Here is a 15867-nt window from a genome sequence, read left to right as displayed (position 1 = left end):
ATAGGTCCAAAGAAGGGGACTTGGTGCTGTCAATAAGAGTTTGCTGGAATGCTATAGTTCTGTCATCGAATGACAAGTATGAATCTCAGATGATGTTGATAGCTGCTGATAGTATCTGATGTCACTGATACAAGGAATGTAACTTCTCATTTATCCAGAATAGTTAGGGAACAGGTAGTTCTAATAAACTGCAATCTGCTTAACTATAGACTACCAGTTTTGAAAGAAAAATAAACTAATTTGGAAGGAACTATAATTGGCAGATCATAATTTTACCTGGCCTTGTAATTATTTATGTGTGCACTCCACCTCCCCTGCAAGGCCATTGAGTTCTTAAAGGATGATTTGTATCGGTTTCATCTTTATTCCCCTTATTGTACTTAGAGAGTTGCTTTATATATTATAGACGCTAAAAAATGTTTTTATTAAATGAATGAAAATACAGTTGATCCTTGAACAATGTGGGGAAAGGGTGCCTACCCCACATAGTCAAAAATCTGCATATAACTTTTCATTTCTCAAAACTTAACTGCTAATAGCCTACTATTGAATGGAAGCATTACCAATGACATAACAGTCCATTAACATATATTTTGTATGTTATATGTAGTGTATATAGTATATTCTTATAATGAAATAAGCTACAGAAAATTTTATTAGGAAAATCATAAGGAAGAAAAAACTTTTACAGTACTATACTGTATTTATTGATACTGTTTATTTGTTTACAAGATGAATCTTCGGTCAGTACCTGCATCCATGTTGTCTCACATGATACAAAACACTGTGGATGTCACACTTTTACCCAAAACCTTGGTTTACCACATGGTGGGTGTTGAGCCAAAAGACACAACCAAGCCAAAGATTGGAAAGAAGTATTTATTACTTGCAGCAAGTAAGGACAATGCTGGACATCTTTCCCAAAGAAGTGTCTCCCCAAACAGCAAAACTAGAGGTGTTTTAAGCCAAAGGTACATGCATGTGTATGTAGGAGCTTGAGCAGAGAAGAATTCAGTGCAGAATTGAGGCAGATGTCAAGAGAGTCCAAACTTTAGTTGATTGAAGTCACATGGGTCAGAAAAGGTCAACATCATTCCTTAGATTCAGGTTGATCTGGTAATTTAAGTGCTTCAGGCTCTTCTTTACCATTGAAATACAACTGGGAGTCTTTACAGCTGATTTTTTATCTTTGCTATTGTTATTTCTCTTGCCTGATGACAGTCATTTATTCCTGCATTCTTTTGTTCCCTTAAGATTATTAATTAGACCTGTCCAAGGACAATCACTGTGGCCAGGCTTAGATTACAAAATGACTTAGGCCAAAAGTGGCTTCTCTTTGTCAAGAAAGTCATGCCTAGTTTTCTTTCTCTGGGGACCTCCTACCCAATCTGCTTACAAAATCCCCCTTTAAGAAATTTCAGTCTTCAGTCTTGAGGGGTATGGGACTGAAGGTAAGACTTCTGTAATTGCTTCCTGCTGAGAATGGATGTTTCAGTTTCCTGAATTAGAGGAGTGAAATTCTCTTGTTGCTGGAGCTAGGTCAGTTTTGGGGTCCACCAAAGTAGTGTCTGAACCTTGCTTCAGTAGCATTATTCTAGCAGGTGTAGAAGACGCACAGTGGGAGAGACAATTAACAGCAACACCCAACATCATTAGCAGAGACTTGAGCCAGGAGCCCCCAAACCAAACCATTTTTCTCATGTTTTCACTAAACTGGGAAGGGAACCTTCAGAGAGGAAGTTTGACTTTTTCATGTGGATCATAAGGTGAGTCACATTAGAAAATTCATCAGGAATTAAAAACAGTGTTTGGTATATATTATAGCATTTGGGAGGCTTTTAACATATCAAGGGCCATTTTTTCATCACAGAAACTTCTGAGTTGATTAGACTGACAGCCTGATTACTGTTGTTAAGGCTTGCTGGGTAAATTTTGCTAAAGCCTCTATGAGAGTGATGTCTTCTATGTTTGATTTCTTTCTTTCTTTCTTTTGACTATGCCATGCATTTTGTGAGATCTTAGTTCCAGAGATTGAACCCCAGACCCAGTGCAGTGAAAGTTGAAAGTGTCGAGTCCTAAACACTGGACCACCAGGGAGTTTCCTTTAATGTTTGATTTTCTAAAAGTAGTCCTCTTCTTAATGGCCAAAGCAGATGTACAATGCATGTTCTATAGGCCACAAAACAGGCCACTCTGGTCAGTAAAGTTTAAGTTAAATCATGTATAAGCCAGCATGACTTACTCCCATACCTCAGTGAGAAGATTTTTGTCATTTCCCCTCTTGATCTCAAGTCTTCTAATGCACAAAAATACTTGTCCCTTGATGCCAGGGTGGTTGCAGTCTGTCCTGGGTCCATCATGTCCCTTGGTGCTAGGCCTCCTTTTTGTTAATATAGAAATATTTGCCTAGGTATCCACACTGGGGGAGAATTTATCAGGTTATCTGTAGAGAGGCTCAGAGATATGTTACTTGGGAAGCATTTTATAGATTACACATTTATCAGTTGTATCAAATTATAACACAGATATTGTATATGTGCTTTTAGCCCTAGACTTAAAGCAAGCAGAGATACCTGTCATGAGTAGTTATACTCTGTGACAACTTCACTAGATAATTTTCTTTTCCTCCTGAACATCCAGGGCAAATGTATGGCTAACACAATAACTTTCGATTTTGATAGGGCCTTAACATGGGGTGTTGGATCTTCATCTAAAAACAGATTGTCGTGGTAAGCTTTAGAAACAAACTTAAGAGTGTCCCTTTAACAATTCATTTAAACTTTATAATTATGTAACTTAACAATAAGTAGCTATCTGGCAGTTGAGTCTCAGACAGTAACTACAGACTTCAATTAACAAAACTAGATTTTAATATCCACGGAAACATTTTTTTCCTCTAAAGTTAACCTCACTTTTACCAAATGTAGCCAAATTAAGACCAATTTGTTTGCAGAATAAGTCTGATTGATTAATTACTTAGCCTCTTTTAAATTGGTTGGTTTGGAGCTTTTCATAAGGGATCCCAGATTGAAATGTTGAAAGATTTCTCAAAACGAGAAAAGCCATTCTGTGGGCCTGTCACAGATTTCACCTGCAACATCTACAGATTTGAGTGAATTCCACCATTTTCAAGGTCTCCAGAATACCTTGAGTTTCCTATATCCGTTAGGAGGTGGCCTTCCTTATTTACCTGATAAAGCTGTTGAAAGCTTAAAGGTTTCTAATTTTTGGAGGAATCAGGTGGAGAGAAAAGATAAACATTTCCGTTTTACTTCCAAAGGTGTAATTTACCAAATTGCTGTTAGTCATAATTAGCTTGAGAGGGAGTGTATCATTACGTCTGGAAAACACAGATTAAAGCCAGTATTATTTTAGACAAAAACCCTAAAAATTATAACTATATTCATCAGTTCACTCAGTAACTGATCCTTTTTGTTAATAGTTTTATGAAGCCATCAGGTTTTCATTCAGTTTAGTTTAGTTCAGTCACTCAGTCGTGTCCGACTCTCTGCGATCCCATGGACTGCAGAATGCCAGGCCTCCATGTCCATTGCTAACTCCCGAAGTTTACTCAAATTCATGTCCATTGAATCGGTGATGCCATCCAACCATTTTGTCGTCTGTTGTCCCCTTCTCCTCCCACCTACAATCTTTTTCAGCATCAGGGTCTTTTCAAATGAGTCAGTTCTTCCCATCAGGTGGCCAAAGTATTAGAGTTTCAGCTTCAGCATCAGTCCTTCCAATGAACACCCAGCACTGATCTCCTTTAGGATGGACTGGTTGGATCTCCTTGCAGTCCAAGGGACTCTCAAGAGTCTTCTCCAACACCACAGTTCAAAACCATCAATTCTTCAGTGCTCAGCTTTCTTTACAGTCCAATTCTCACATCCATACATGACCACAACATAGCCTTGACTAGAGGGACCTTTGTTGGCAAAGTAATGTCTCTGCTTTTTAATATGCTGTCTAAAACTAGGTAAAAAATTAAAGAATCCTAATGAAAACCTGTCAACCCAAACCTAGACAGGTTTTCATTAGGATTCTTTAATTTCTTACCTAGTTCAATGGTATGATCTGAAATTTATCAGAGACCTATACTTTTCAAAAATTTCTTCCTAAGAATTTTCTTGAAGATGAAGCACTTTTGCAAAACATCAAAGTATAACAATAACTGTCTATAAATGGCAAAGGACTTAAAAAGACATGATTCACACCTGATTGTAACTGACAAAGAATCTTGGTTACTGTTTTGACATACAACATTTTAAGATAGCAACTAAAATTATAACATAATCATACCAGGACATATCCATAGTTCAGAAATATATAATTTCTAGAATGTCTGTGTTAATAATATATTGATAATATTTATTCCTATGATATGGTAAAGAATCCACCTGCCAATGCAGGAGACACGGGAGACTCAAGCTCGATCCCTGGGTTGAAAAGATCCCCTGGAGGAGGATATGGCAATCCTCTCCAGTATTCTTCCCTGGAGAATCCCATGGACAGAGAAGCCTAGTGGGCTACAGTCCATAGGATCACAAAGAGTCAGAAATGACTGAGCAACTAAGCACATTCCCATAGTATAACCTCAGATGGCTTATCACTTATTTGACAGTGCTTCCCACGTAATTTAACATATCAGATTATCCTATTTAATATCTCTCTCTAAGATGCTTCAGGATTCCTCTGAAACATCACAGTTAGCAGGAGGTCAAAAGAACTTCAGTTAGAATTTAATATTTGGAGGACTTTCCCTGGAAGTCCAGTGGTTAAGGCTCTGCATTTCCACCTCAGGGGACACAGGTTTGATCCCTGGTTGGGGAACCAAGATGCTGAAAGCCCTGCAGCATGGACAAAAAGAATATGATATTTGGTGATTTTATAAAAATATCAAAAAGGTTTTAAGACACTTGGTCAAATAGGATCACAGGTCACTGTGAAGGAGTACTTATTCACTTAACTAAAATGACAAAAGACTTCAAAAGCAAATACAGACCACTTAAAGGCCATAGGAAGCATCACTAAAAACAAAGCTAGTGGAAGTGATGGAATTCCAGTTGAGCTATTTCAAATCCTAAAAGATGATGCTGTGAAAGTGCTGCATTCAATATGCCAGCAAAGTTGGAAAACTCAGCAGTGGCCACCAGACTGGAAAAAGTCAGTTTTCATTCCAATCCCAAAGAAAGGCAATGCCAAAGAATGCTCAAACTACTGCACAATTGCACTCATCTCACACACTTGCAAAGTAATGCTCAAAATTCTCCAAGCCAGGCTTCAGCAATATGTGAACCGTGAACTTCCAGATGTTCAAGCTGGATTTAGAAAAGGCAGAGGAACCAGAAATCAAATTGCCAACATCCGCTGGATCACGGAAAAAGCAAGAGAGTTCCAGAAAAACATCTATTTCTGCTTTATTGACTATGCCAAAGCCTCTGACTGTGTGGATCACAATACACTGTGGAAAATTCTGAAAGAGATGGGACTACCAGACCACCTGACCTGCCTCTTGAGAAATCTGTATGCAGGTCAGGAAGCAACAGTTAGAACTGGACATGGAACAATGGGCTGGTTCCAAATAGGAAAAGGAGTACGTCAAGGCTGTATATTGTTACCCTGCTTATTTAACTTCTATGCAGAGTACATCATGAGAAACGCTGGGCTGGATGAAGCACAAGCTGGAATCAAGATTGCTGGGGGAAATATCAATAACGTCAGATATGCAGATGACACCACCCTTATGGCAGAAAGTGAAGAGGAACTAAAAAGCCTCTTGATGAAAGTGAAAGAGGAGAGTGAAAAAGTTGGCTTAAAGCTCAACATTCAGAAAACGAAGATCATGGCATCTGGTCCCATCACTTCATGGGAAATAGATGGGGAAACAGGGGAAACAGTGTCAGACTTTATTTTGGGGGGCTCCAAAATCACTGCAGATGGTGACTGCAGCCATGAAATGAAAAGACACTTACTTCTTGGAACGAAAGTTATGACCAACCTAGACAGCATATTAAAAAGCAGAGACCTTACTATGTCCACAAAGGTCCATCTAGTCAAGGCTATGGTTTTTCCAGTGGCCGTGTATGGATGTGAAAGTTGGACTGTAAAGAAAGCTGAGTGCCAAAGAATTGATGCTTTTGAACTGTGGTGTTGGAGAAGACTGAGAGTCCCTTGGACTGCAAAGAGATCCAACGAGTCCATCCTAAAGGAGATCAGTGCTGGGTGTTCATTGGAAGGACTGATGCTGAAGCTGAAACTCCAATACTTTGGCCACCTGATGTGAAGAGCTGACTCATTGGAAAAGACTCTGATGCTGGGAAGGATTGAAGGAAGGAGGAGAAGGTGATGACAGAGGATTAGATGGTTGGATGGCATCACTAACTCAATGGACATGAGTTTGAGTAAACTCTGGGAGTCGGTGATGGACAGGGAGGCCTGGCGTGCTGCAGTCCATGGGGTCACAAAGAGTCAGACATGACTGAGCAACTGAACTGAAAGGCAAAGAACCTCACATAATCTGTTATCATAAGCGGAATTTCAGGGAAACTCTGTTCTTTTAATAGAGGGCACAATACTCCAGTCCTATACCAGTCTATAGAATCTGTTTACCTAATTAAATTTAAACCAGTCGAACCCAGTCCTGACCATGTACAAAGTTCTTTTCTCAGTGTTCCTTTTCCATAAACCTACAATTTTCTGTATTCATATTTTGTCCCTTATTTTGTTTTCCATTAAAAAAGAAAAAGCTTTAGGGCAAAACCACCTTTTTACAAAACATATTTACTTATTTATTTGGCTGCACCATGTCTGAGCTGCAGCACACAGGATCTCTGTTGCTGCGTCTGGTTTCTTTTTGGTTGTGGCATTTGGGCTCTCAGTTGTGTCATGCAGGATCTAGTTCCCTCACCAGGAACCAGACCTGAGCCTCTGCACTGGGGCCACAGAATCTTAGCCCCTGAACCACCAGGGAAATCCCTCCCTTTTTTTTTCTTTTAACAAAATGCATTTCCATTCCTCACACTTCTTTGACTGAAAACACACATCCTACTGTCCTGGCATACTGAACTGTCTTATTATCTTAGTAGCTTTAATTACATATATTATAATATTGACCCTTAAAAACCTTAATCTCCAGTGAAAACCAAGAAGCAAGCAATTATAAATTATCATACTAGTATTTCCCACTTGGAAACTTCTAAACACAATCCATAATCTCTAGAAACACATTTTCTCATAAGAAAATTTCTTTCACCAATGTGGTACAGAGTAGGTGTTTAATAAACCCAAGCAAGTATTTTCAGTTTCTCTCTGCCAGCAATTACTGTTCCAGTATTTATCCTATTTGAAATGACCTAGGTAGTCAATGAATTCTCATCATTTAACTTATTTTAGTTTCAAATGAAACTAAGGTTCATTTAACTTAATTTAGTTTTAAAGTTAAGCCAAACTTAAATTGGCTTCAATACCCGATATTGATATTATAGAAACTATTTCCTAGATCATGTGAACCTGAAATTCATTCTGGCCAGTTTCCTTCACATCTGTGAGAGTTTTTCTAAGTGCTTAATTTCCTTTAAGCCAATCACACAGAGCTCATCCACAAATTACTTTTGATAATACTGTCTAGAGGTAGATATATCATATCTATAATGAACATATATATACATTCATATAGACACAAAGATGTCATAGTTTTCTTCTTACGTTTAAAAAGCTTCCTTTTTTTCTTTCAGTCCCAGGAATTAAAAATGCTCTAGATAAAAGTTCCTCAGAGCCTGGGTAAAATATTTACATCTCAAAGAAACAAGTTCCTTATAAAAAGTTGGTTTTTTACTAACTGCATATGTATAGCCCAGTTTTAGGATATCAAAAGAGCCCTACGTTGGACATTTTTAGGACAATATTTCCTGGTATCTTTCCTCTTTGATGTTGCATTCCCTATTGAGGTTGTCAACTTTGAAAATCTGGCTCCAGTATCTAACAAAAGTTCAATTTGCTCTCCTGCTACTTCTAAAGTAACCCTGGACTTCTCAGGGGAGATCAGGATGGTGTTTTGTGGAATCAGGTGAGGAGTCCTCACGCCCCATTTCTTTTTTGGTTACCAGGAGCTGAAATGAAGAGGGTTAAGCTTGGGCCTTCCTTCTCCTGAGATGGGGCATTCCTTCTTCTGATGTCCTTCCCCTTTGCACGTGGGATCTTTTTCAGTTGCGGCATGCAGACTCTTAACTACAGCAAGTGGGATCTACTTTTGTGACCAGGGATCAAACCCAGGCCCCTTGCATTGGGAATGTGTAGTCTCAGCCACCTACCAGGGAAGTCCCAATATTAAAACAAAACAACATTTACCTGTGGTGATAGGCTGATGTGCAATTTTTCTAGTAACAAGAGAGAGACAGAGAAAGAGGAAGGGAAAGAGAGGCATACTATACAGTCCTGTAATTCTTTGGAAGCAAAATTATCAAATAGTAAGAAGGGACTTCCCTGGTGGTCCAATGGCTAGGACTCCATGCTACCAATGTAGGGAATCTGGGTTTGAGCCCTGGTCAGGGAGCTAGATCCCACCTGCTGCTACTAAAGACCCCGCACGCCTCAGTTAAATATCATTCACCTCATGTTTATGTAAGGATAGGCTGTTCTCTTCCAGTCTTGCACAGGATGTTCTACATATATATTTTTGGATACTTATTGAAAAAAAATCCACATGTAAGTGGACCCATGCAGTTCAAGCCCATGTTGTTCAAGGGTCAACTGTATAGAACACAGACTATAATTTACCAACATGACTTAATCCTGCTTTGATGACTCAGAAGACCCTCTGGGATCACACATTTCTTCAGGCTTGTTATTATGTGTATTTCCTCTGGAGATGTTTAATATGGGCCAAGTAACCGAAAGCAGTTCAGTAATGACTGGAAGACAGAACTTGATATCTACTGACTCATTCCAGTTCTAAGTCTGTGTGTATGTGTCTCAAAGTCAAATACAGAGGAGATCACATTTATTACTGCCTAAAAGAAGCATCACATCACAATGCAACTGTTTATGAAAACAGAAGGTTACAAATAAGGAGTGTTAACTAGCTTCTGTTCATCAACCTTAACCAGGACAAGGAAATGTTTAAAAAGTAGGACATCATTAGTACCATTAATATATTATTACCATTATTTTATTAAAGCCTAATCATCAGATTATAATTTACTAATTAACACATATTTATCATTATGTGCCTAGTATATGCCAAGCCCTGTGTTAGTTATTAGGGACACAATGCGAATATAATTAATGCCCTAGAGAAGTGTAAATAATTCATCTTTAAAACCATTTTATTGTACAGATCATTTTACAGAACTTTAGATGTCACTGTAATAAATTAGCCTGGGAGTGATGTGACAGGCTAACACATCCTATAACTCACTCAAAATATACAATAACAGAAAAGAAAGAATGTGAGAATGTTAGCTTAATTACTTGATATTTGCCTTCCCCCCCCCCCCCCCCCCCCCCGTACAAAACAGCATCCAGAATGTTCCTTTAAGGATCTAGCTTTTTGCACTTTCAGAATCCTGGGTGAATTTGCTCCTGTACCTAAGATGATTTTTATTTCAGTTCCTACAGTATCTGCCAGTCCCCCCCAGGACTTGAGGGTAAAGCAACAGCCCAAAGCAGGGAGGGAACAGCCATTGCAGTACCCCCGCCCTTGGCTGACCTTTCTGTGGGTGTGATGGTGACAGAGGAGGCATGAGAGAGCCCTGCCCTTGAGTCAGGAGAAACCCAGGAGGCAGGGCAGTGTTCTCAGTCCAGTGTGTCGGGCAGTCTGGTAATGGACACTGCTTCCTTTCTCTACAGCTTCCTGTAAACATGCTGATTTTCATCACTAAAACTAAGGGTTTTGATTATATCGGAGTTTCCAATTATATTCTGCAAAACATACAGGTCTCATAAGTTGTTGCTTAGTTGCTCAGTTGTGTCCAACTCTTTGCAACCCTATGGACTGCAGCCTGCCAGGCTCCTCTGTCTGTGGGATTTCCCAGGCAAGAATACTGGAAAGGGTAGCCATTTCCTTCTCCAGGGGATCTTTCTGACACAGTAATCAAACCCATATCTCCTGCATTGCAGGCAGATTCTTTACTGCTGAGCCACCAGGGAAGCCCATGGGTCCCATAAGACACTTCTTCAAAAAGTGGCCTAGAGCAGCACAACAGGGCAAGCTGCCCACCGCACCCAGTCACAGGGCGCATCGGCCTAGGGAAGGGTTCCGACAAGCTGTACCTTCCAGACAGCTGATAGCATTTCTCAAACAAGTTTGACCATGAAACGCTCTCTTCTAGTTTCACCTACTAACATCTGTTGATTCACTTAGTATTCTGAGGTATAAACTTTGGAAACATTAAACGGTCTCTTAAACACACTGATTTTATAGCAATTTAAAGCAGAAAATAGCCTTAGAAATCAGAGGTCCTATGAATTTAGGATCTCATAGCAAGTCAGTGGCCAAACGAGGTCCCTTTCATTTGCCAGTTTTTCACATTCTATATGCTAAAAACCGCGGTGAATGAAATTTTACTGTGAGAAGGATCAGAAAAAGGATCAGTCATTGAAATCGACAAGTAACCTGGAAGCTCCAGGGTTTGCAGTTTGGTTAAACTCTGTTGTTTGAAGTTACTCTTGATTAAGCAAAACCAATGGTGTACATCCATAGGCCAGTGGAGATACTACTGAGCAGACAATTGTCACAACTCAAAAAGCTAATGAGAACGGGAGAGGGAGAAGCAAGTGGCACTGAGTCCAAAGTCAAGGTAATTAGCTCCTGGGTGACCAAGAGTAAAAATTACCTTTTTTTGATATTGAGTTCAAGATCCTTGAATTTTTTTTTTTTCAAGTATTGAGTCATATATTCCTTTGGTGTCAGGACTAAGAAAAGAGAACTGATGTCTGCTATACTGACCTCAGCGTCCAGTGCTCTGGATAGCGTCTCCTTAATGCCGACTTTAAAAAGCTTCACACATCACTTCACAATGGTCTTTGACTCTACTTAAAAGGACAAAGATAATTTTAGGCTTCAATTTCTTTTCATGCCATTTGCTTGAAAAAGAGTCCTTTGAGTTGGTGGCTAAGTAAACAACAGTATTCTTGAAGCAATGACTTGGCTGTCCCACAGTCCCAGCTATAGTATAGCCTAACTCCAAAGTAATTAAAGAACCAAGTGATTTGCATTCTTTTTTCTACAGAACTACTCTTGAGTAGCAGATGGCAAACACAAATGTTTTGCTCTAGAGACATATGGAAACCTCTCTGTTCTGTAAAACCCTCAATGAATATTAAACGCCGAGTGATGCCATTCATTGCAGAAATAAAATGTTGTGATAATCCCCCAAACAGGCCTAATTAGGCCATATAGCTACTTGAGTTCCAGAAAGTAATAGGGGGGAAATTACTATGTAATTGGGATTTCATTAGCAGTTCTTCTTAATCTGAATATTCATCCTGGCCCGAAAGAATCACCTACCTAGCCTTATTTCTCAGCATTCTATTAGATTGTCACCATAATTTATAATTGTAAATCTTAAAAATGAGCCATCAAAGAGATCTGCTTGATTCCATATTAATTCTTCAGTTCTTCCTGAACACAAAGAGCAATGAATTTCAAGAGAGACAGGGTGTTTTATCATAGGTTTGGGAGTATTCATAGCTCCCTAACTAATTCCACTTATAAGCCCTTGCTGCTGTTAAATTAGGGTGGCAGGGAAAAGTCTGTGTAAGGTAATTCAGGAAATGATTATCAATATTAAGTAGGAATTTGAGGCAAGAATCTTATTGAATATGGCTCAAAATACAAAACAGAATTTCATTCTCTTCATCCTGCAGGTTGACAACCCAATAAATTGTTGGCAACCCAGTAACTTGTTGCCATCACAGAAAGGACTGAGACTCTGTGCTCCTTGGAAAGAGAGAAGTACTGATAACTGAGTCATAGGGTAGACTGAGCGCTCTTTAGAATAAGGAACTAGGTGTCTTGGGCTCCTTTCCCAACGCCACACCCTGCCTGGCCTTCAAGGGACCTGCTAGGCCTGTCGATAAATCTCAAATTCACTACAGTGTTTGGTTGGCCTTGGAGACCAAAGTCTGTAAACCAGAACCCCTAGGGCAGATCTTAGGACATCTGTTAGGAGCTTGGGTTCACGAGTCAAAGGATTTTATGGACAGAAAGGGATTCTCTACTCCAGCCTTTTTCATTTTACAAAGAGTAAATTGAGGCACAGAAGGGTCGTTGTCCTTGTTTAAGGTCATAGAACTTGTTAGTGGCAGAACTAGGAAAAGAACCCCGGCCATCTGATGCTTTGTCCAATTCTCCCTCCATTACAAACTCAGGACAGGCTTGTCAGGGTCTGACAGAGAATTTAGATAGTTCAAGGCTCCCAAAGTGCTCAGCCTTAGCTGGTTGCTGAAGTGGGATAGAAAGGGTAGCAGGTGTCTAAATGCTTATTAATTCTGACTTTAGACACCCATCCCCTCCTCACAGAAACACTGGTTCTTTCTTGCCTCTTTTTCCCAGTTCAACATCAATCCATCTGTTTAAGAGAATGACAAGTCAGAATTTTCTTAGATGCAGCCCCCTGACCTCTCCAGAAATTCCAATATAACCAAACATGATATAAATACCTATATGCATTGGACACTGAAACAAGTATTAGTTTTCATTGGTTGCTTCTACAGCCTTGTTGCCTCCTGTCTTCTCTAACAGAACCTTGTGATCTAGGGTAAGTTTGACCCCATACTTAGCTTGAATCACTTAAGCCAGTTGGCATACGCTATTCTCTTGGACCCTAGGATCAGTTCATAAAAGAGTAGTCAGTGCCCAAGGAACTGAATTCCAGGTTATTTGAACTCCTGAGAAAGAAGATTCTTTACCTTCTGCTCTCTTTGAATCAAGGAGTCCCAGGAGTTTCAGGAAAACATTTTGCAACAACATGGGGTTGGCCTGTTGAAAAAAGTGTTACTTTGAGGAAGCATTGCTAAGAAACCAAGAGAGAGAAACCAGGTACCAGACATGTCATCTGATCTACTGGATTACTCACCTGTCACTCATTGTAAGTCTGATTATTTTAGTACGTGATTAAGTAAATTTTTCAGTTTTGTTTTGCTTTTTAGGGGTTGTTTTTGGCTGCATCATGCAGCACACCGAACTTCCCCTACCAGGGATTAAACCTGGGCCTCCAACAGTGGAAGGGTGGCGTCTTAACCACTGGACTTCTGGGGGAAGTCCAAGTAAATATTTTTATTATTTAAGTCATTCAGTATTCTATTATTTACTGCCATGTGTATCTCAATATCTGTTATGATGCTGATTATGAGTTTCAGCACATCTTGACCTCACCATTAGATCAAAGTCCAGTTTAGAGTTGGTTCCAAAAGGCATTATTGAATCATTCATTTGAACAAGAAACTCTACCCAAAACACAGAGTACTTACTGTGTATGTACCTTACTTGATACAAAATACTACATAGGAATGCCTGCTGCTGCTGCTGCTAAGTTGCTTCAGTCGTGTCTGACTCTGTGCGACCCCATAGACGGCAGCCCACCAGGCTCCCCCAAAACTTTACTATTAGAAAAGAAACAATATAAGCTGTATTAGAATAGATTTCTTCCAATCCACCTTGCTGCTGCTGCTGCTAAGTCACTTCAGTTGTGTCCGACTGTGTGCGACTCCATAGACCGCAGCCCACCAGGCTCCACCGTCCATGGGATTTTCCAGGCAAGAGTACTGGAGTGGGGTGCCATTGCCTTCTCCGCAATCCACCTTACAGCGGAGTAAATTTCATGTAGTCATTTTTCAGTATTATCATGTCATTTTTATTTAACTTTTACATTCAGTGGTGATATGTAAAATATTTAACAATGTTTGGCATGAGCACTTGACCAATCAGATTGAATGTCTAAACAATCAGAATTAAAGCCAACCAATCAGAATGGACACCTGATCCATCAGAATAAATGAAGTGTGTGTCAACCAGATATCTGCCTCCCATTCATCACTGAACTTTTAACTTGTGGGATCTCCCTTCAATTACCTGGGAAACAAACTAAGGGCAGGGACCACATGAGAGATACCCTTGAATCCTCCAGGTAGGCCTCGCTGAGCTGGTTTCATAGTGTGAGCTTAATGACTATTTCTTTAAGTAGACATTATTCAACCAGTGATTGCTCAGGAAACATCAGTGGGTGGAAAGAGTACAGTGTGTCCCTCTCTGATGAAGATAATTATAGAATTATCCCACTGGATTATCACTAAACAAACAGAATGTTCTGAGATGACACACAGTGGATAAGAGAAATTGATACTTTTGAGGAGTTATCATTCAATGTGATCTTGACAACCTAGAGAAATAATATATAATCACACCTATTTTTAAATACAACAATAAATATTATTCTTACAGAATGAACAACACACAAATACAAGGTAGAGGACAATCAGAAAGGTATTGGTGAAGCTAAAAATACCTAGGGCTTAGTATAAACTGAAGGTGTCCCAGATGTTTTTAAAAAATACCTAGACTGGGGACTTTCTTTCCCAGTGGTCCAGTAATTAAGACTCCACGCTTCTACTTCAGGGGGTGCAGTTTCTATCTCTGGTCAGGGAACTAAGATCCCATATGCCACATAGCATGGCCCCCGCCAACAAAAACCTAGACGGCTGGCATGATAGTCGGATGTTCATTCATTCATTCAACAACTTAACTGAGTACCTACTATGTGTAAGGCATCATTCTAGGCATGCTGGGGACAAATGAAAAATAAGCAATGTCCCTTTCCTCAAAAGGCTCAACTTTAAGGGAGAAGACAAAGAAGTTCACAAACTGTTAGATAACAGAGAGAGAACTTATTCAATGGCTGAGTCATCAGTCAGTGAAAATAATCACCATGAAGGACATCTTTGTAGCCCACCGGGACAGCTGTGCTCAACTGGCAGAGGACCAGAATCCATGGGGGGCTGGACAGAAGCATCAGCAGGCTAAGTGCAGGCAGAGAACCAGAGGTTTCTTTGTCCCGAATTTTTCAGGACCATATAAGTACTTGGATTCTTGTAGGATACAATTAAGAGGAGGAAGAGTCCCAGTAATATTTGGTACCAGTTTTGCCAGTCCTTGAGAAGTAGGGATCTCAGCCAGGTTTAATTTCACTTAAGCAGTTAAGAAAGGTGACATTTCTTGCATTTAGGTGTCATGGAACAATTTTAAACTAGTTAAAGGATGCTTGAATTAATTTGAAAATTTCCCTAGAGAACACACAGATCCTCAAGAATGTGTTTGTAGATTCTTTTAAAAAATATTTGTTTATTAATTATTATTATTGGCTATACTGGGTCTTCGTTGCTATGTGGGCTTTCTCTAGTTGCAGAGAGCAGGGGCCACTCTCTAGTTGCCGTGTAGGAGCTTCTGACTATGGTGGCTTCTCTTGTGGAGGATGGGCTTCAGTAGTTGCTACACTTGGGCTTCATAGTTGTGGCACCAGGCTTAGTTGCCCTGTGGCATGTGGAATGTTCCCGACCAGGGACTGAACCCATGTCCCCTGCATTGGCAGGCATATTCCTAACCACTGGACATCAGGGAAGCCCCTGTTCATGGATTCTTGAGGGTTAAAGACCCCCAAGATGAATAAGCTAGCGTAAGAAGTGAAGAATGGCTCTTGGAATTGTGCAACGTGACAGTCCTGCTTGCCAGGAAAGCCAGGAAAGCCAGACCGAGGACAAAGGAAACAGAGGAGAGCAGCAACAAGAGAACAGAGGAAGATGGATATAGCTCTGGTCAACTAGCCTGAAACTCACAAAGACCTCCTATTGGAGAGACCTCCTTTCAGCATCATC

Source organism: Ovis aries, chromosome 7 (assembly GCF_016772045.2).
Source record: "Ovis aries strain OAR_USU_Benz2616 breed Rambouillet chromosome 7, ARS-UI_Ramb_v3.0, whole genome shotgun sequence".
In the NCBI taxonomy this organism is placed as follows: Eukaryota; Metazoa; Chordata; class Mammalia; order Artiodactyla; family Bovidae; genus Ovis; species Ovis aries.
This window is presented reverse-complemented; position numbering follows the sequence as displayed.